Below are 23,861 nucleotides of genomic sequence, written 5' to 3' on the forward strand. Positions count from 1 at the left end.
GTCAATTGGGTTTGTTACAAAATATTTGATCTAATCCATTAATAATCCTAATTAATTTTAAAAGATTTAGTATGGACTCTTATATATGCGGACTCCTATGAACTATAATCTAAGCAAAAAAAACTAATTTATTTTTTTATTTTTTAAAATTTAACTTTATCTGTACAAAATATTTTTGACTCGTAAAATGTTTTTGAAATTTTCCTAAAACTTAATTGTAACAAAAGTTAAGTTTTTCATTTTAAAATTAAACACTACTCTCTTCATCACACAATAAGTGACCCAACATACAATTTTAGACCGGTTAAAAAAATGTAAAATAAGAAAGAGAATATTATTTTTACTATAGTAGCCTTATCATGTATTGAGAATAGTAAAAAATTTATTAATTAGAGAGTAAAATTGGGAAAAGTGTATTGAAAATTTAAATGAATCATTCATTTTGAGACATCATTTTATTCTTAATGGGTCACTCATTGTGGGACGGAGAGAGTATTAATTAAATGAAAATATTTTTAGAATATTACATTTAACTTACTCATAGTTATAAGTGATTTTTCAATGAGATATATATTAACGAACAAAATAAGTCATTTTAGTACAAGATGTATCGAAGATGACAACAAATAATCTGAAATTACATTAAATTTTGAAATTACAACACAAAGCTCTGAATAAGAAACAACACAAAACTGACTACGTAACAATTGATATGCAAGATAAAAGATTTTGCCTCCAAACCTGGTAATCAAAATCGATAAAAACATATTTCGACTTTAACCACCAAAAGACTTAAGTTTTACCATTTATGATAATGCCTGCAAATGCTTCTCTTTATTATGAAAAACAGAGTGTTCCGCTCTTTCCAAATAGTATTAAGAAGCATCCGAACATTTTTCGACAAACCCCCTAACCCTCCAAACTGTAAGAGATGATCCAATAACTTTTCTTGAAATGTCATTGAAAAAACTAACCAATTAGAAATTGTAGATCACAATCTACCAAAAAATATATATTTCACAAATAAATAATCTCTGTCTTCATCCACACCATAATTCGCCACACATCTTTGATCGATCGTAGAAAGAATCCGCCACTTAGCTAAATTGTCCTTCGTCAGAATACGATTAAAATCCAAATTTTTGTTGTCCTTAACATTGACATTTTTATAAACACATTTGACCGTGTAACAAGAAGAGGACTGTAAATTCTAATACCATCGATCTTTTATGTCCACATGTAAAACAACTGAGGTTAACTGCTCAATACACACATGCACTCTCTCTCTCTCTCTCTCTCTCTCTCACTAACTCCTCCTTCCACGTAAAAGACCTCATACGCCACTTCCATGCCTTACCATTCTCCCCTCACCCAAAGGAATACCATCAAGTCAAGGGTCTTTCCAAAACGAAGTAGAAGCCCCATCTCTTATCTTCTTATCAATGTTATTGAGCAACCACCCCCATCAACCAAACCAACATCATCCCTTATATTATATTAAATACGATAATTAAATAAAAATAAATTTCAAATTATCTTTTTAATGAAAAATTAATATATGAAAAACTAGGAATAAAAATCTCAGGATTTTTATCTACAGAGAGACTTTCTGCATTCCCTGTAGAACTTTTCTACATGTATAAGGTTTTAGCTCTCATATTTTTCGTGCATTCCATACCATCATGAATCATCGTTTACTCATCATCTACATGCATTCATCCAACTTCCATATCCACTATAGTTAATCATTCAAAGTTACCAAATAGTTAAGTCACTCAACCCTTTCCTAAATCTAACAAAGTTTGAGTGACTTTAGCATTTGGTGACTTTGGTGAATTTATCTCTATCTCTCTCTAAATTAAACATCCTCTCATCAAAATAATTTATATTAATCATTCATATATTTTTCATTTACACTAGTTACCAAATAGTAAAGTCACCTCATCCTTTCCCAAATCTAACCCATACATGTTTTTTGAATGTAGAAAACGCATCAGACCAAGGGTAAATGGATAAGAAGTATTATTTCCAAAACCCTACCTCATTGTTTATGAGAAAAACTTAATTAACCCTACTCATATATTATTGGAAAAATCTAGTTAAACACACATGATGATAAACAGTTTCCTAATAAACTCACTCTCTAACCCTTCAACTCTTTTTTCTTAGGTTCAAATGAAACACACACATCTGTAGCATTTACATTCATCTTTCTTAGACATCATTCTTTTATTACTTTCTCTAAAACTTGCAATAGTATTACGAAGCGCTACATCTTCAGTTGCCATTAATGCATCCACATAAGTAATCATGTCTACAAGTGCTCTATGTTCCGTGACCAGCAACTTTTAGCTTGAAAGACGGGTTCGTGTGAATATGGGTGTTTTGGCAGCTTTTGGATATTTTCGAGTTCGGAGACCTTTTCTTCAAATCTTGAAATGAAATTGAGATAAAAACAACCTTAAATCAATCAAACATGATTTATTTGAAAAATGAAATAATAAGAGATTTAATTTAGTTTTATTTTTGAAAATATAATTACTAGAGTATTTAAATAAACATATTTTTGGTGAGGTGATATTTTTGGTGGCCCTATTGACAATGTACGTTCAAGATTGGAACCATTTTTGGTGCTTAATTGTTAATTAATTTTGGGTGAATTATATTTTGATTTTTGGGTGAAAGGTATGTTTGAACGTAAACATTTTCATGCATACATATATTTTGGAGTTAGGTTAGACTTCGGTCTATTCGGTGGCCTCAGATTCATTGGTGGAATCGTTGGTCTATTTGAGAGGCTAAAGGCGGGTCTCAAATCCATTTGGTGCGGATTGTCGATTCAGGTAAGAGACCGGAGACCATGGAATAAAATCAGTAACATACCTCGAATATCTTCAAAAACTTGGTATCACATGCATAAATGTGAAGGAGTTAGTTCATAAATAACATTGCATATATTTGAGAATGGTATTTGAATGTTTATGTCTGGGTTTGGTTTATATGCTGATATTACTGTTGTATTCGTACTATCATCCTGTTGCTAAAATTTCACTTTGATTATATGTAAGTGTATTCTCACCCTTTTCTTGTTGGTTTGGTGTTTCTGTGCAATTTTGTACAAGTGATCAACATGAGTGATATATTCGTGATTACTACGAGATGGTTTGATGCCCTCTTAGCATTTACTGTTTTCTTTTTATTAGTTAAATAAATTCTCATATTAGTAACACTGGAAATTTGGACATTTGTATTTTGTGGTTTTGAATTATAACTCTCTTTCATGGAGTTTTTCAAAGATGTTTTTATTCAGACTTATTATATGTTTGTTCTTATTTATCGTTGCGAATCGTGATGTCAAATGTTTTATGCATGAGTACTTTGATGAAGTAACATCTTAAGTGTGAATTTAGTTTTAAAAATAAATATTTGGGGTTTAAGGTGTTACACCTTCCCTCTAGAATTTTTCTACATGCATAAGGTTTTAGCTCACATATTTTTCATGCATTCCATATTTTCATGAATTATCGTTTACTAATGATCTACATGCATTCATCCAACTTCCATATCCATTATAGTTAATCATTCAAAGTTACATATAGTAAAATCATTCAATCATTTCCCAAATCTAACGGACAAAGTTTGAGGGACTTTAGGATTAGTTAACTTTATATTTCTCTCTCTTTCTCTGAATCAAACATCATCTCTCATCAAAATAATTTATCTTAATCAATCATATATTTTTCAAGAAGTCATCAAAGTAACTAAATAGTAAAGTCACTCAATCATTTCCCAAATCTAACCCATACATCTTTTTTTAATGTAGAAAATGCATCAGACCAAAGGTAAATGGGTAGGAAGTATTGTTTCCAAAACTCTACCTCATTGTTTATGAGAAAAACTTAATTAACTCTACTCATATATTATTGGAAAAATCTAGTTAAGCACACACGTTTGTAACATTGACATTCAGATCTCTTAGACATCTTTCTTTCATTACTTTCTCTAAAACATGTGATAGTATTAGGAAGAGCTTCATCGCCAACTGCCATTATTGCATCCAAAGAAGTAATCCTATCTGCAAGTGCTTTTTGTTCAGTCACCAAGAGCTTTTTTATTGACGGAAGAAGCTTTAACTCAATATTCCATACAGTCTCACGCAAATGATCATCTTATCATCTTTCTCTTGAAACCTCTTTTCATTTCTTCTTCTATTTGGTGCTTCTAAATTGCTACCATATGATCGTTTGTCTTTATGTCTTCACAAGACTCTTGTATTATTAATTCCATCTTTCTCTCTGTATTCGTTATACCAAACCAAGTTTATTTTTCTAAATGATAAATAACTATACCCAAAATTCCAATATATGAATTTTGAGAGAGATTAGGGTTAGAGTTTAAATGATACTATAATAAAGTTTTGTTGATCATATCCAAAAGATGAAACCAAAAAGCTTATTTAGAAACTTCAGCTATAAATAAGTAAAGAAACGCAACAAGAAGGATAAGAAAAACATAAATCACGATTAATGGGGAACAAATTATATATTGTTGTGCTAAAAAAGAGCCACGTGCTTGAAAGATAAATTAGGATCAAGCAAATTATAAATAAACACATGTGAAGTCAATGTTTGAAAGATTTGATCTAATCTATTACCAAAAATAATCACATGCTCTTGTACTTATATGTGTACTCCTATAAACTATAAATTGTAAAAAAAAAAAAAAAAAATTTAAATTTAACTTGATCTCTACAAAATTACTTTTGACATGTAAACAGTTTTTTAAAATTTACCAAAAACTTAATTGTAACTAAAACTAAGTTTTCATTTTAAAATTAAAGGTTAAATATGTCACGGGTCCCTATAAATATAGCAACCTTCTATTTTAGTCTCTCAAAAATTTTTTTTCAAAGAATTATCCTTTAAAATTTTTCATCCACACTTTTGGCCCCTCCTACTAACGTTCATTAACAGAGCTCATGTGGCATTTTTCACGTGGTAATGTAGGCGTCACAAAGTTGATGACATGGATGCCACGTGGCATTTTGTCCTCATTTGATATTTTTATATAAATTTTATTTGTAGCGGCAGATATTTAGTCGCAAAATCCATCGCTAACAAGAACATCATACAAAAACCCATAAATTATAGCTAATTTGTAACGAACCTGTAGCAAATCCATAGCTAATTCAAACACATAATTCTTTTGACCTAGGCTACATTTTTTTAATGATTTTTTTCAAGAAATTTATCACATTTTAAATATCCTTTCACAAAATTAAATCTTTTTTGACTTAAGATGAATTAAATATGAATTTTTTAGGAGTCGATTTTCTTTAAAACGTAAACAAAGAAAACATTAGCATACGTTTGAGTTTTAAGCTATTATTTTGCAGCAAGTCATATCATAACACTTAAAAAGGATCTACAAATTTTCAAGGCATTTCGAATGAGTCTCAATTTATTTTGATTTTTCAATAATTTGAATGCCATTTTTTGGTTGCCCTATTGACAATGTACGTTCAAGATTGGAACCATTTTTTGTGCTTAATTATTAATTCATTTTGGATGAATTATACTTTGGTTTTTGGGTGAAAGGTATTATTGAACGTTAACATTTCCATGCATACATATATTTTAGAGTTAAGAATTAGACTTCGGTTTTTTAGTGGCCTCAGATTCTTTGGTGGGTTCGTTGGTCTATTTTAGAGGCCAGAGGCGGGTCTCAAATCCATTTGGTGGGGATCATCGGATCAGGTGAGAGACCGGAGACCGTGGAATAAAATCAGTAACATACCTCAAATATCGTAAAAAACTGTGCACCACATGCATATATGTGAAGAAGTTAATGCATAAATAACATTACATATATTTGAGAATGATATTTGAATGTTTATGTCTGTGTTTGATTTATATGCTGATATTAATGTTGTATTCATACTATCATGTTGTTGCTACAATTTTACTTTGATTATATGTAAGTGTATTCTCACCCTTTTCTTGTTGGTTTGGTGTTTTTGTGCAAGTTTGTACAGGTGATCAACAGGAGTGATATATTCGTGATTTCTGAGAGATGGTTGGATGCCCTCTTAGCATTTACTATTTTCTTTTAATTAGTCAAATAAAGTCTCATATCTATAACACCGGAAATTTGGACATTTGTATTTTGTGGTTTTGAATTATAACTCTCCTTCATAGGGTTATTCAGAGATGTTTTTATTCAGACTTATTATATGTTTGTTCTAATTTTTTGTCGCGTATTGTGATGTTGAATGTTTTCTACATGAGTATTTTGATGAAATAACATATTAAGTGTGGATTTTGTTTTAAAAATAAATATTTGTGGTTTTGGGTGTTACACCTTCCCTCTAGAATTTTTATACATGCATAAGGTTTTAGCTCTCATATTTTTCATGCATTTCATATTATCATTAATTATCATTCACTTGTGATCTACATGCATTCATCCAACTTCCCTTTCCATTATAGTTCATCATTCAAAGTTACAAAACATTAAAATCATGCAAACCTTTCCCAAGTCTAACGGACAAAGTTTCAGGGACTTTACGATTAGGTGACTTTCTCTCTCTCTCTCTCTCTCTCTCTAAATCAAACATCATATCTCATCAAAATATTTTATTTTAATCAATCATATATTTTTCAATTACACTGAAGCCACCAAAGTAACCAAATATTAAAGTCACTCAATCATTTCCCAAATCTAAACCATACATGTTTTTTGAATATAGAAAACACATCAGGCCAAGGGTAAATAGATAAGAAGTATATTCTCCAAAACCCTACCTCAATGTTTATGAGAAAAACTTAATTAACTCTACTCTTATATTACTGGAAAAATCTAGTTACACATGATCATAAAGTGTTTCCTAATGAATTCATTCCCTAAATCTTTAACTCTCTTCTTAAGTTCAAATGAAACACACACATTTGTAGCATTTACATTAAACTCTCTTAGACATCTTACATTAATTTCTCTTAAAATTACTATAGTATTATGAAGAGCTTCATCGTCAATTGCCATTATTGCAGTCGAAGAAGTAATCTTGTGTGCAAGTACATGAAGACAATCAAGATCTAGAATTGTTATCTTCTTTAACCATAAGATGCCTTAGATCCTTTGAAATCGAGGGAGAAAGAGTTGTTATGTGTAGTTCTGTGTTCGACATAAAAGCTGCTGAGAACATAGAAAGGGTCTGAATAGCTAGCCATTATGGAAATTGGAAGATCACTAGGGAGAAATTCACTTTCAAAAAGAGGGGAGTTCCCCATAAACAACAACAAAAGACCACAAATTTTCAGGGGAATAAGTCCGCAACATTCCCAACTGCCGACGTACCAATGGGAAAATGGGTTTGACTTGTAGAGAAAGGGAACCAAAGCCAACAAAAATTTTGGAATTTTAAAGTTGATAGGGGTTCATCGATATCTAATCGAAAGGAGTTCCAAGTATCTAGGCAACAACATACATATTCCCCAGACAACTATAAATATAAGAACCTTATGTCAAGGTCCTAGTGGAGGAGATAGCAGAGTTGTCGAAAAGATGAGAGAGAGACTACTGAGTAAGAAGGAGCAGAGTCAAGTAATAATCAGCCCAAGGTCAAGAATAAGGAGTCTCAAAAGACACTAGTAGGGAGGAAGTTTTTTTCTCCTTAAATGGAAGAATCAAAAGGAAGGGTGTCATACCAACCTCTCCCAAAAGATGATATGGTCACTGATGACTTTGATTCAGGGTCGAAATCAGATTTTAATATAAATTGTAATGTGGTGTCAGTTTTACCCTTAGAATATGATCAAGTATGTGAGGTTGAAGAACTTGAAGAGGGTGAAGAGGCAGAAATGGCCTGACACAGGCCAGTTTGTTATTATGTTATGAATAATGGCTACATCGAAGAATAAGACGCTTTCTTTGAAAGACCAGATGTAGGTATGAAGAATCACCTAAAACCTTTGTTTATCATAGGAAAATTCGAGAAGAATATGGTGAACAAAGTGTTAGTTTATGGAGGAGCGAAATTCAACTTGATGCCATATTTCATGTGACAAAAAATGGAAAGTTCGACACAGACCTAAAGCTATACTGTGGGTGTAATCAGGCGACCTGATAGTGGGGTTTGTTACTAGGTCGACTTTGTTTATGGTTATAGCCTCAACAACCAATTACAATGTGCCTTTGAGCCGTGAATGGATTCATGGCATTGGGGTAATTCCATCTTTGATGCATCAAAAGGTATCAATCTGGCGGGAGAATGGTATAGTGAAAAATATTGAAGTTGACCAAAGCTACTTTATGGATGAGGTCAATCATGTCGATAGAGAGAATTTTGATAGGAACTTGGAGAATATAGCGCCATGTAATCCTGCAGGATTCGCCTATATTCCTTTTCATAAGGCATTTTACTCTCTTAACCTACACCCAACCCATGGCCTTCGTTGGGGAAGAGAAATTATGGGGGAAGAAGATGAGGTAGAAGTAGTAGAAGGAGTCCAACAACCTAGTTGGGGAGATGAAGGCAGTTACCATGTCCGAGTCCAACATGTTACAAAAGATGTCAGCTTATGTAGTCGAAAAAAGACTAAAAGAATATCTCGAAGACGAAGTGAAATATATGGCTGTCGAAGCCAAAAATACAAGAGTTCATTTGGAGGGGCCTTGGGTCCATTTTGAACTAGAGCCACCCGAGAAGCCACAACAAAGAGACTCAAAAGACTAGAGACTCGACGCCATCTACGATGAAGAGCCTCTAAGATTTGAAAAGGATCAAATTGCACCAAACATAAAAATGTTAGCACAAGACCCTTGGGAAGAGATCGATCTAGGATATGGTCGAATAAGAGGCCGACATATATTTGTGCCAATCTTGGCCCATAAATAAGAGATGAAGTGATTCAATTGCTGAAGGATTACAAAGACTACTTTGCTTGGGAAAATGATAAGATGCCTGGTTTGAGTAGGGATATGACGGAAATGAAGCTACCAATAAAACCTGGTAGAAAGCCAATCAAAAAGATGCCTCAACGGTTTGCGCCATAAATTAAGTTAAAAATTAAAGAGGTGTTTGAAAGACTCCTAAGGTATAAATTCATCTGAACCACAAGGTATACATTGAATGGATTGCTAATATAGTTCATGATATTAATAAAAATGGGACTTTGAGGTTTTGCATCGACTTCAGAGATCTGAATGCAGCAACCTCAAAAGATGAATACCCAATGTCAGTGGCAAAAATGCTAGTCAACTCGGTTGTAGGTTTTGAATACCTTAGTATGCTCGATAGATACTCCGGCTATAATCAAATTTTTACTGCCGAAGAAGATGTGTCTAAAACGAATTTTCGATGTCCATGACCTTTAGGTACCTATGAGTGGGTAGTAATGTCTTTCAGCTTGAAAAATGCTAGGGCAACTTACCAACGAGCAATGAACTCAATTTTTCATGATGACATTGATACGTTCATGCAGATTTAAATTGATAGTATAGTTATCAAGTCCATGTTAGGATAAGTTTATATAGACCATCTCCAACAATCATTCAATATAATGAGAAAACACGAACTAAAGATGAATCCTCTAAAATATGCCTTTTGTGTACAGGCTGCATATTTCTTAGGCTTTGTGGTCCATAAAGATTGGGCATTCATCCTCCAAGAAGTTCTTGAAACAATGAAAGAAAATGAAAAGAATAAGCGGAGGCTGGCCCGCCTGGTTATGTTCCTATTTCTTAATCATATCAATTTATGAAAATGATGTGGTTGATGGTAATGGTGATATTCCAAGTGCTGTTAGGTGATATACTTTATATGTTGTATCAAATATAAGATTTAATTAAATCCTTACCTTATCGCCACTAATATTAAAAAAAAAATCTTATTTTTTTAAAGGATGATACTTAAATAAAAAAAAATTAGGTGTGATTTTTATTATTTATTAAATAAAATATGACAAGTAAACTTAAAAATAATTTCGAAAGTGAAAATAATAAAAAATTAAGAAGAAATTATACACTTGTCATATATTTTTATTAGTAAATAGTAAAAATCACGGGTAAAAAATTGTATGTAAGTTTTTTTTAAGGTGAATAGTTTTATAAAAATAATAAATAAGTTTTAATTTTATTAAAAATATTAAGGGTTGAATTATAGCTGAATAATTAATTATATAAAAAAATTATAAAATGATTCTTCATTAACAAATCCACTAGTATTTATCAAAAAAAAAAAGATTAAAATAAATAAATTTAAGAATTTATAACATTTAAATAAAAACAGAATGATTTGACTCTTTTTAGAATGCTTGACTAAATATAAAACGAAAACACTCTACTTTTCAGCTAAACAATTCCCCATCTCTCTCCACATTAATAGTGAGTTCCGTTTTTCCTTATTAATTTATAGTTGATGCCTTCCGAGAAGCTCTTATCAGTTCAAGTTAATCAGTTTTGAAGCTGAAATTAGGGGTGTGCAAAAAAACCGGTTATTCATAACCAAATTAGTATCCAAATTGATCCACTTTTTAAAATCCAATCTAAATGTTAAAATATAAAATTGGGTATCCATTTTGTTATCCAAATATAAACCGGTAACCACAATAATAATGTGGTTTAGTTATTGGATACCCAAATTTTGTTATGTATTAAATTTATATGTTTGTCTCTTTTTATGGTTAACCACATACTTATGATGAGAAAAGTTAAATTTCTCTAATAACACATTAATAAATTCTGAATTTAAAATTTTAATTTTAAATAATTATTTATTAAATTAAAATGAAACATGCTTGCAGTATTTTTAAAAAAAGACTTGTTATTTCTAATATATTATATGATGATGAGACTTAATGATGCTAAATTGAAAATGAAATTTTTTACAAAAGACAAATTCTAACTCTCCTCACCTATATAATACTAAGTTAAAAATGAAAACCTGTAATACATTACGCAAACTATTTCATAATTTTTATAATTTTTTTTATGATATTCCTACTAACTGATAACTACTACTAACTGAAAATGAAAATGAAAGACTTGTTATTTCATTTTTTTTTTTATGGTATTCAGGTCTCTTAGTTATTAGGTAATTGATAACTACTACTACATAAAAAAAAATATCTTCAAATAATTTAGATTACCCACTACCACTTAAACTAGCTTAAGTTATGTTAACTTAATTAAAATAAAATTGATTTTAAGAATTGAATTGATTTTAAAAAGTTGGTATTCCTTTAAAATAAATAAACTAATTTAAGTGAAAAATTGGTTTAAAAAGTTAATTCAATGTAAATAAAATTAATTTTAAATATTGAATTGGTTTTGAGAGAAACCGGTTTAAAACTAGTTTTTTTTAAAATTGGTTATTTTGTGAGAAACCGGTTTAAAACCGAACCGATCCACATGTAAACCAGTTTTAAAAAATAAACCGGTTTTATGAAAACGGTTTTAAGATCCAAACCAAACCATATATATGGTTCAATTTGGTTTGATTTTTGATCCATGCACACCCCTAGCTGAAATTAGGTAGGTTAATTTTAGCCAATTCAAAATTAATATTTCTTTTAGCCTATCTTTGGGAGTTTGGAGGGGAGGGGAGGGGAAGGCTTCCAAAAGTGAAATTTTAAAAAAATATAGAAAAATATTTGACATTTTTTGAAAAAATGGTTTTGTTTAGAATGATAAAAGAGTCATTATCATTACTAAATTTTTAATTTTCACAATACTATAACAACCTAAAAGATATTTGGAAAATTTATTAAAGCACTTCAAAACCCTCTTTCAATACAATTTTTGAGTTACCCCATTTTATGGGGTTTTTGATGTTATGAATAAACTCAAAATCTTTTTATCCTTTTCACCAAATTTTTCTTATTTTTCAAAGCCCTCCCCTCCTTTCCCCTCCAAACTCCCAAACATAGCCTTAGGGTTCGCCGTCATATTAATGTGTTTTTTTTTCTACACCTCAACCCTAAACACTATATCATTTTTTTCTATATCATATGATACAGTATCACATAGATTTACTCAAGACTCAATCCTCTCTCAACCTTCATGATGGATGCAGAGAGAGAAAAGATGGAAGAAATGATGCAAGAGTTTCGAGAAGGCAGAAAGTCAGAGAATGATATGGTAGCTGTTTTGATACAAAAAATTGAAGAGGTGAAAAGAAGGGATGAAGAGAACAATGATAAAATCATAACTTCGCTGCTTAAGATCGTAAAGCTCCTAAACACAGAACCATTGCTAAGTGAAAAAGAAGAAAGGTATCAGCAAGTAGGGGTGCTCAAAACCAAACCAACCCAATAGAAAACCGCAAACCAAACCAAACCAAACCGAAACCGCAAAAAACCGCATTTAGTTCGGAATAGTTTGGGTCATCTTTTAATAAAACCGCACGGTTCGGTTCGGTTTGCGGTTTGTATGTTGTAAACCGAACCAAACCGAATCAAACCGCATTATGTTACAACCTAACTTTTACTTAACTCACATCCAACCCAAACTTAAATGTATTATACCTTAGCCTTATGATTAAGAACAATTTTCTCGTCCTTACACATATGATTTTAGTCCTGATCTTTTCAAATCTCTAACAGTATTATCGCGCCTTCTTTGCCACATACATCTTCCCTCTTTTTCTATAATCTCTACTCTCTTATATTCTTTCTTTTTTACCTTCTTATTTTTATGCAAATGTTCCCTATTTCAGTTTCATTTTTATCGCACATCTTCTTCTCTAATCTCTCAACTCTTTTGTTTTTTCTTTTTCACCTTCACTAATCTCTCCTCTCTTCTATTTTTTTGTTTCATTTCTAATAATTTTTATATTGTTTTATACTATTATTTTATGTTTATTATTTAACTTTTGTCTAATTTAAATATTAAATAGAAAGTTGTTGTCAAAATTGTTAGAACAAGATTTGTTCTGATCAATTATCTTAGTTTTGATGATAACAATAATATGAATTTTGCTTAAGATAATATGGTACTCTAATCCAATGCAATTTCCTTTTCAGGAAATATATAAAGAGTACGCATAATTCAGCGCTCAGAAGCTTTGTCTCAAAGGGTTCAGCATGCAACATCAGAACATGGTCTGGCAAGACATCAGAAGATGGTCGAAGCAGAATCAGAACATGGGTCTATGGAAGCATCAGAAGAACAAGAGAACAGAAGCACTGAAGTTCTGATGGTATCACGCTCAGAAGCACTTCAAGGTCAGAAGATCAGAAGATGCTTTGCACCAAGTTGTTTGACTCTGATGATATTCAAACGTTGTATTCACAAACATCAGATCAGAAGGAAGTACAAGTGGCAAGCTACGCTGACTGACAAAAGGAACGTTAAAAGCTACTAAAGGCTACGTCAGTAGACACAGCGTGAACAAGGCTCGAGGTAGTTGACAAAAGCGTATAACATTAAATGCGATGCTGTACGGAACACGCAAAGCATTAAATGCACTCAACGGTCATCTTCTCCAACGCCTATAAATATGAAGTTCTGATGAGAAGCAAGGTTAACGATTCTGCACCAAAACAACTCATATTAACTTGCTGAAATGCTGTTCAAATTCAAAGCTCAGAATCTTCACCTTCATCAAAGCTCACTACATTGCTGTTGTAATATATTAGTGAGATTAAGCTTAAACGTTAAGAGAAATATCACAGTTTGTGATTATCGCTTTTAAGAAGCAATTGTAATACTCTTAGAATTGATTACATTAAGTTGTAAGGAACTAGAGTGATCGTGTGGATCAGAATACTCTAGGAAGTCTTAGAGGTTATCTAAGCAGGTTGTAACTAGAGTGATCGTGTGGATCAGTATACTCTAGAAAAGTCTTAGAGGGTATCTAAGCAGTTGTTCCTGGAGTGATCAGTGTGTGATCAGAAGACTCTGGAAGACTTAGTTGCTGACTAAGTGGAGAACCATTGTAATCCGTGCGATTAGTGGATTAAATCCTCAGTTGAGGTAAATCATCTCTGCGGGGGTGGACTGGAGTAGTTTAGTTAAAAACGAACCAGGATAAAAATAACTGTGCAATTTATTTTTATCTGTCAAGTTTTTAAAGCTACACTTATTCAAACCCCCCCCCCTTTCTAAGTGTTTTTCTATCCTTCAATTGGCATCAGAGCGCCGGTTCTAAGGTGCAAGCACTTAACCGTGTTTAGAAAAGATTCAGGAAGAGAAAAACGCTTCAGTAAAAGATGGTTGATGAAAGTGAAAAGTCTACACCTGCATCTACATCTGGCTCTGCTGAGCAATACAACGGTAACAATGGTTATACTAGACCGCCGGTATTTGATGGTGAAAACTTTGAATACTGGAAAGATAAACTGGAAAGTTACTTTCTTGGTCTAGATGGTGATCTATGGGATCTTCTGATGGATGGTTACAAACATCCAGTAAATGCCAGAGGCGTAAAGCTGACAAGGCAAGAAATGAATGATGATCAGAAGAAGCTCTTCAGGAATCATCATAAATGCAGAACTGTTTTGCTGAATGCTATCTCTCATGCTGAGTATGAGAAGATATCTAACAGGGAAACGGCCTATGACATATATGAGTCCTTGAAAATGACTCATGAAGGAAATGCTCAAGTCAAGGAGACTAAAGCTCTAGCTTTAATCCAGAAGTATGAAGCCTTCAAGATGGAGGATGATGAAGACATTGAAAAGATGTTTTCAAGATTTCAAACTCTTACTGCTGGATTGAGAGTTCTTGACAAGGGATACACCAAGGCTGATCACGTAAAGAAGATCATCAGAAGCTTACCCAGAAGATGGGGTCCTATGGTGACTGCATTCAAGATTGCAAAGAATCTGAATGAAGTTTCTCTGGAAGAGCTTATCAGTGCCTTGAGAAGTCATGAAATAGAGCTGGACGCAAATGAGCCTCAAAAGAAAGGTAAGTCTATTGCATTAAAATCCAATATCAAGAAATGCACTAACGCTTTTCAGGCTAGAGAAGAAGATCCTGAAGAATCAGAATCTGAAGAAGAAGATGAACTGTCCTTGATCTCCAGAAGGCTAAATCAACTCTGGAAGACCAAGCAAAGGAAGTTCAGAGGCTTCAGAAGTTCAAAGAAATTTGAACGTGGAGAATCTTCTGATGACAAAAGATTTGACAAGAAGAAGGTCATGTGCTATGAATGCAATGAGCCTGGACACTTCAAGAATGAATGTCCAAATCTTCGGAAGGAAAATCCCAAGAAGAAGTTTCATAAGAAGAAAGGTCTTATGGCAACCTGGGATGAGTCAGAAGATGATTCAGACTCTGAAGATGAGCAGGCTAACTGTGCGCTGATGGCGACAGAAGATGACGAATCAGAATCTACATCAGAATCAGATTCTGAAGAGGTATTTTCTGAACTTACTAGAGATGAGTTAGTTTCCGGTCTAACTGAACTTCTGGAACTCAAGTCTCAGATCAGTCTCAAATACAAAAAGCTGAAAAAGCTATTTGAATTTGAAACAAAGAAGCTTGAGTTGGAGAATTCTGAATTAAAAGAAAAACTTTTAAAATTATCCAATAATGTTGGATCTCCTTCTGATTCAGAAAAATCCACTCCCAGTCTAAACCATATTCTGAAAGAATATGATTTAAGTTTCAGGAAGTTCTTATCTAGAAGTATTGGCAGAAGTCAGCTAGCTTCTATGATATATGCTGTGTCTGGAAACAAAAGAGTCGGCATTGGATTTGAGGGTGAAACCCCATACAAACTTGAACCTGTTGATGAAATGAAATTCACATACAAGCCATTGTATGATCAGTTCAAGTATGGCCACTCCCATGATATTAGGCACACTTCACATGCTCAAAGTTTTCACATAACACACATTAAGAAGCATGTGACACAACCTAGGAAATATCATGAAACTCACATTAAGAATTATCATGCTGTTCCTCCTATTGCTTACAATGTTAAACCCAAGTTCAATCAGAACTTGAGAAAATCTAACAAGAAAGGACCCAAAAAGATGTGGGTACCTAAGGATAAGATTATTCCTATTGCAGATATCCTTGACTGCAAAAAGGACAAAGCACAACATGTCATGGTACCTGGACTCTGGATGCTCACGACACATGACAGGAAGAAGGTCTATGTTCCAAGACCTGGTGCTTAAGTCTGGAGGAGAAGTCAAGTTTGGAGGAGATCAGAAGGGCAAGATAATTGGCTCTGGAACTATAAAGTCTGGTAACTCTCCTTCCATTTCTAATGTACTTCTTGTAGAAGGATTAACACATAACCTCTTATCTATCAGTCAATTGAGTGACAATGGTTATGATATAATCTTTAATCAAAAGTCTTGCAAGGCTGTAAATCAGAAGGATGGCTCAATCCTATTTACAGGAAAGAGGAAGAACAACATTTATAAGACAGATCTGCAAGATCTTATGAGTCAGAAGGTGACTTGTCTTATGTCTGTTTCTGAAGAGCAGTGGGTCTGGCACAGAAGATTAGGTCATGCTAGTTTGAGAAAGATTTCTCAGATTAACAAACTGAATCTTGTCAGAGGACTCCCTAATCTGAAATTCAAATCAGATGCTCTTTGTGAAGCATGTCAGAAGGGCAAGTTCTCCAAACCTGCATTCAAGTCCAAGAATGTTGTTTCTACCTCAAGGCCATTAGAACTCTTGCACATTGATCTGTTTGGCCCAATCAAAACAGCATCTGTCAGAGGGAAGAAATATGGATTAGTCATCGTAGATGATTATAGCCGCTGGACATGGGTAAAATTCTTGAAACACAAGGATGAGACTCATTCAGTGTTCTTTGATTTCTGCATTCAGATTCAATCTGAAAAAGAGTATAAAATCATAAAGGTTAGAAGTGATCATGGTGGTGAATTTGAGAACAGATCCTTTGAAGAATTCTTCAAAGAAAATGGTATTGCCCATGATTTCTCTTGTCCTAGAACTCCACAGCAAAATGGAGTTGTAGAACGAAAGAATAGGACTCTGCAAGAAATGGCCAGAACCATGATCAATGAAACCAATATGGCTAAGCATTTCTGGGCAGAAGCAATAAACACTGCATGCTATATTCAGAATAGAATCTCTATCAGACCTATTCTAAATAAGACTCCTTATGAATTGTGGAAGAATAGAAAGCCCAACATTTCATATTTCCATCCTTTTGGATGTGTATGCTTTATTCTGAACACTAAAGATCATCTTGGTAAGTTTGATTCCAAAGCTCAAAAATGTTTCCTTCTTGGATATTCTGAACGCTCAAAAGGCTACAGAGTATACAATACTGAAACATTGACTGTAGAAGAATCAATCAATATCAGGTTTGATGATAAGCTTGGTTCTGAAAAACCAAAGCAGTTTGATAATTTTGCAGATTGTGATATTGATATATCAGAAGTTGTTGAGCCAAGAAGCAACGCATCAGAAGCAGAGCTTCTCAGAAGCAAAGAATCTGAAGATCAAGTATCAGCTTCTCTGGAGAATCTAAGCATATCTGAAGAACCATCTGTCAGAAGATCATCCAGACTCATCTCTGGTCATTCAGAAGATGTCATTCTTGGAAAGAAGGATGATCCAATCAGAACAAGAGCATTCCTTAAGAACAATGCAGACTGTCAATTAGGTCTTGTATCTTTGATCGAGCCAACTTCTGTTGATCATGCTCTAGAAGATCCAGACTGGATAATTGCTATGCAAGAAGAACTGAATCAGTTTACAAGGAATGATGTTTGGGATCTTGTTCCTAGATCAGATGGATCCAATACAATCAGTACAAAATGGGTCTTCAGAAACAAGCTCAGAATGAGAAGATGAGAAGTTCTTATGTATAAGTATCTTCTGAAATGAAATTTTTTATAAGAAGTTCTGATAGAAATCAATTAGAAATTGTGATTCAGTTATTACTAACGTTTCATTGTCTAAGTTGATTCAGAATCTCTTTAAAAGCAAAACAGCTGCAACTGGCTATCCAGATGGTAAACACGTGTTCACTACTCCTGGACAAGCGTGCGTGCAGTTGAGGGGACGTCTACTTAGGTAACTGTGCAAATCACGTCTTTTGTCATTATTATCTCTCCTCACGTCACGTAACATTAAATGCTTTTCATCATTAACTCTCTTTCAGTTTTCTTTTTATATTCTTCAAACGTTTCTTTTCCCTCTTATATTCCTCTCACTTTGCATACAGTTTCTTTTTCGTTCTCTCTCTTTGCATTCATATCATAAACCCTAGCAGTTTCCAATATCTGCAAATTCATCATGAATCCATCGTCAAGCTCTGGGAATCAAGATAATGATCGGAAACAAAAGAGAAAGGCAACTGCTGAACCAGAAACCAAACCAAAAAGAGTAAGGATAACCTATGACCCTCTCAAAGTGTATCAACCCCTTGACGGTACCCCTCAATCACCTCCCTCTTCAAAGACCTCCACCACCTCTTCCTCCTCATTCATCCTCTCGGAACCACCTTCTTCACCATCTGATATCTCCTCTCCTTCAACCCTTCCATCAGATATTTCTTCATCTCTCTCACACCCTTTTCCCACCAGAACACCTAATCCCTATAGTGTTGTTCTTCCCGACTCCAGGTTCACTGTCAACCCTCCAACCCCTACCACTCAATCATATCTGGAGCTTTTACATTCTGATGTAAATGGCTGGTTGGAGATTCTGGGTGCTGCTCACCTTAACCATCTGGATGAGTATGCTACAAGCAACCTTTGGAATACCTTTCGTCAGGATTTTCTGGCTAAGGCTACAGACACTCAGAGAAGGATTATGTCTGAAGCTCCTGGTGTTCGTGGTCTTCGGTTGGAAGTTGGTGAAAGCAGCCATCACCATCTCATCAGGAACAGAAGTGTTCTTGAAGGGAAGATACCAGCAGATGAGTTGGAAAAAGAAAATCTCTGCAGAGACATCGTGGTGTGGAAACCATGGTTTCCTGTGCTGACTGGAGATTTTCAGTGGCTGTTTAACTGGTTCAGAATGAACCCTTCTGAAAAAGCACCTCACATGGTCTTTCCAGTAGTGGTTTATCCTGCTGAAGTTGCTGGTCCTACCCCTCCAACAAACCTAGCAGCTATTCTTCAAGCATTGGAAGATGGAACTTCCGAGCTGCCTGAACCAGAATATGCTAAGGCTACTTCTGAGTCAGACTCAGATGAGGAAATGGAAGATGCACAAGCTGTAGATCTCCCAGAAGATCACCCTGCTGAGATTGCTATCCATTTTGGCAGAAATTCAGGTGCCTCTTCTTCTGGTGAAACCTCAGCTCTGATGGAGACCTTGGAAACTCTTCATCAGAATCAAGCTATGCTGGCTTCTCGATTGGACGCACAAGAAGCAGCCAATGCTGAGTTTCGTTCCTTCATGGCAAGGCAAGCTACAAGCACTGACGGGATTCATGATGTTCTGGCGCGGATTTTGCGTAGGTTAGGATCTTAGTCCTTTGGTCTTTGTAGTTTTCTTTCCTTGTTGCATCTGTTTTCCTGCATTCCTCTCTTGTAATCTTTTTTGATTATCAATGAAAACTTTCCTTGTTTTACATTCCAGTGATTTTACTTGTCGTTTTATTCATCTGAATTTTTTTGATAAATATTCTTTTTGATGTTATGACAAAAAGGGGGAGAAGATAAATGATAAATGATTTGATTAATCTATCAGTTGCTGGGTAAAGCTCCCACACATTTACTAACAAGAACTGCAAGTTCTATATGGTTTAAGTGTTTTGCAGGTATAAAGAAGTGAAGAGAATCTTCAAAGCAAACACAAGAAGCAAAACCATGGAAACTGAAGCAAGCTGAGTGCTGTCAAGCTTCAGAGATCAGAAGCACTGATAATAGAATTTGATCCATATTTGTCTATTTGATCTGACAAAATTCTATTTGCTCTGATACATTATTTCAGCCTATATGGCTCTGATAACATATAATGTGTTCGAATATACATTTTATGTTCTGACTCGTTCATGCTGACTTTTGTCGTTTAGTTTTTGTTCTGTAACATTTCAGGATGTAGAGATGCTCTGATGATGCTCTGGTACATTCAACAATGTTCTGATACAAATCTAGCATGAAGTGATGTTGGTAGAAATTCAAAGCTCTGAAGCTATCCGAGGGAAGCAGAAATCAGAAGCTGTGAATGTTCTAAAGATCCAGAAAACTCAAGTTCTGAAGCTGTCCTAAATGGAAGCAGAAATCAGAAGCTGTGAATGTTCAGAAGATCAAAGAAATTTAAGTTCTGAAGCTGTCCTAGATGGAAGCAGAAATCAGAAGCTGTGAATGTTCAGAAGATCAAAGAAATTCAAGTTCTGAAGCTGTCCTAGATGGAAGCAGAAATCAGAAGCTGTGAGTGTTCTAGGGATCTAAGGAAATTCTAGTTCTGAAGCTGTCCAATGGAAGCAGAAGTCAGAAGCTAGGAATTCTCTAAAGACAGAAGCTTATATGATCGTCTCTACCGAAATAATCAGGGATGTCTTTTATTAAAGTTCTTCGAGTATTTATTTCAGGGGGAGATTATTTATCTCAGGGGGAGATTGTTAATCTCAGGGGGAGACATATTCATATGCTTATGCTATAGCTGTGTAATTTGTCTTTTGCCGTCTGCTCTTTCTGATCGCAAATTCATATCATTTATATATGTTTTTGTCATCATCAAAAAGGGGGAGATTGTTAGAACAAGATTTGTTCTGATCAATTATCTTAGTTTTGATGATAACAATAATATGAATTTTGCTTAAGATAATATGGTACTCTAATCCAATGCAATTTCCTTTTCAGGAAATATATAAAGAGTACGCATAATTCAGCGCTCAGAAGCTTTGTCTCAAAGGGTTCAGCATGCAACATCAGAACATGGTCTGGCAAGACATCAGAAGATGGTCGAAGCAGAATCAGAACATGGGTCTATGGAAGCATCAGAAGAACAAGAGAACAGAAGCACTGAAGTTCTGATGGTATCACGCTCAGAAGCACTTCAAGGTCAGAAGATCAGAAGATGCTTTGCACCAAGCTGTTTGACTCTAATGATATTCAAACGTTGTATTCACAAACATCAGATCAGAAGGAAGTACAAGTGGCAAGCTACGCTGACTGACAAAAGGAACGTTAAAAGCTACTAAAGGCTACGTCAGTAGACACAGCGTGAACAAGGCTCGAGGTAGTTGACAAAAGCGTATAACATTAAATGCGATGCTGTACGGAACACGCAAAGCATTAAATGCACTCAACGGTCATCTTCTCCAACGCCTATAAATATGAAGTTCTGATGAGAAGCAAGGTTAACGATTCTGCACCAAAACAACTCATATTAACTTGCTGAAACGCTGTTCAAATTCAAAGCTCAGAATCTTCATCTTCATCAAAGCTCACTACATTGCTGTTGTAATATATTAGTGAGATTAAGCTTAAACGTTAAGAGAAATATCACAGTTTGTGATTATCGCTTTTAAGAAGCAATTGTAATACTCTTAGAATTGATTACATTAAGTTGTAAGGAACTAGAGTGATCGTGTGGATCAGAATACTCTAGGAAGTCTTAGAGGTTATCTAAGCAGGTTGTAACTAGAGTGATCGTGTGGATCAGTATACTCTAGAAAAGTCTTAGAGGGTATCTAAGCAGTTGTTCCTGGAGTGATCAGTGTGTGATCAGAAGACTCTGGAAGACTTAGTTGCTGACTAAGTGGAGAACCATTGTAATCCGTGCGATTAGTGGATTAAATCCTCAGTTGAGGTAAATCATCTCTGCGGGGGTGGACTGGAGTAGTTTAGTTAACAACGAACCAGGATAAAAATAACTGTGCAATTTATTTTTATCTGTCAAGTTTTTAAAGCTACACTTATTCAAACCCCCCCCTTTCTAAGTGTTTTTCTATCCTTCAAAAATATGACGAGTTTTGTTGTTATTTGATAGTGTATGAATGTCTAAATACAAAGTTATGTTGTCATCTATATGTATGTATTGTTCAATAAAATATTTGTAAAAAACCGAACCAACCGAACCAAACCAAACCGCATTAGTTTGGTTTGGTTTGGTTCGGATTTTTTTTTAAAAGCCAACCGAACCAAACCAAACCGCACGATTTTTTCTCTTGCGGTTCGGATGATTTTTTTCGTCAAAACCGCCCAAACCGCACCGCGATCACCCCTATCAGCAAGAACATAAAGCACTTGTAGACAGGATTACTTCTGTGACTGCAAGATTGGCCACTAACGGTGATGCTCTTGGTAAAGCTGCAAATTTTAGAGCACGGCCGGCCCAAGGGCCAAGCGGCTAAAGTTAGGGCTTTAGACCTCAAAAGTTTGGGTTTAAAAAGGCCTCAAATTTTTTTAATTTAGATATAAAAATATATAATAACATTTGAATTACATATATTATTGTAGTTCAATTGGTAAAATATAGGCCTCTTTTTCTTTTGGTATTTAGAGTGGTTCCATCCCCCTGAGTTCTGGCATCAAGTAGTTCTATCCCCCTCCCGATCGCAGTTATTCTTTTAGGTTACTCTATATTTTTCTGTATTTCTTTATTTTAATTGTTTAAGATATTTTCTATATTTCTTTTAGTCATATTGGATACTGGATACTTTTCATTGTTCAATTTAATATATAAGATTATATACATAAATATTGAAAGATGTGAGTGTAATTTCGATACATTTAGAAAGTATAATTAGGTTTTTAGTCTTGGTTCATAAATTCAACTCAAATATGTGAATCATATGCCTTTTTCAAGGTTGTTGTGCGTGTAGTTTGGTTTATATTTTTTTGTTGCTAGAGCATTTCTAATGGATGAAATTTTATTTATTTATTTATTTATTTGTGTTATATTTTTTGGGTCAAATTCCGCATTGTATTTATACAATCTCCTAGGGATTTAAATTATTTTTACTCCAATAATAATTATAAAAAAATAATATATTTTTGAATCTCCCAAATTATATTATTTTATTTGCCATATATTTTATACACGACTTATCAATTAAATTAGTTTAAAAATTATAATATTTAATCTTAAATTTTCCATTTTTTAATTGCTTCAGCAGACTCCATCCTTTAAATATAAGGAACTAATATTGTCATGTCATCACATTTAAATGAAGAAGAAAAATAGGAGGCTCAACATGAGAGACGAGGATCGAAATTATAATTATTATTATAATATACCTATTGAAGTATGAAAATTCTTGTAGAGAGGTATTGAGTGGCTCACCAAACTCTTTGATAAAATTATGAGCTCAAAAAAAATTCTGGATAAATGGAGAAGAATAACTTTAGTTTCAATTTATAACAAAAGAGGGATATACAAAATTGTGCAAATTATAGAGGGATTAAAATTGTTTCGGACCAATCATATACAAAATTGTGCAAATTATAGAGGGATTAAAATAGTAATCCTTCCAGAATCTTCTCAGTACACGAGAATTCTCATCATGGCATTAACAAATATTTCAACAGCAAATGCATTCAACGACTCTCTACAATCCATCTAAGAGAAATTCAAAGCAAGTTACGACGAAGAAATGATGAGTGTTAGAAAATATTTTTTGACAAGCTTCGACAGGAGCAGGCACGTCGAAGAAATGAGCTTCAACTAAGCATGTCGAACAAGGGTTTGGAAGAATCTCAAGAACAAACCCACAAGATTTTGAAGACATAAGTGTTCAAAACCTTCAAAAAGTGATTATTCCTCCATTACTTAGGAACTGGTCCGCACATTTCATATCCCCCAAAAACATTTGGAGACAAAGAGGAGGTTAACCATAGAGGACAATCTCCATCACCAAAGGAACCATCTAACAGTACACACAAGCTCTCACGGGCCTCGTGACTAAGGTAAATAAACAAGTAATATTTATCCTTAGATTTCTTGAAACTCTCCATATTGAC

Source organism: Vicia villosa, linkage group LG5 (assembly GCF_029867415.1).
Source record: "Vicia villosa cultivar HV-30 ecotype Madison, WI linkage group LG5, Vvil1.0, whole genome shotgun sequence".
NCBI lineage: Eukaryota > Viridiplantae > Streptophyta > Magnoliopsida > Fabales > Fabaceae > Vicia > Vicia villosa.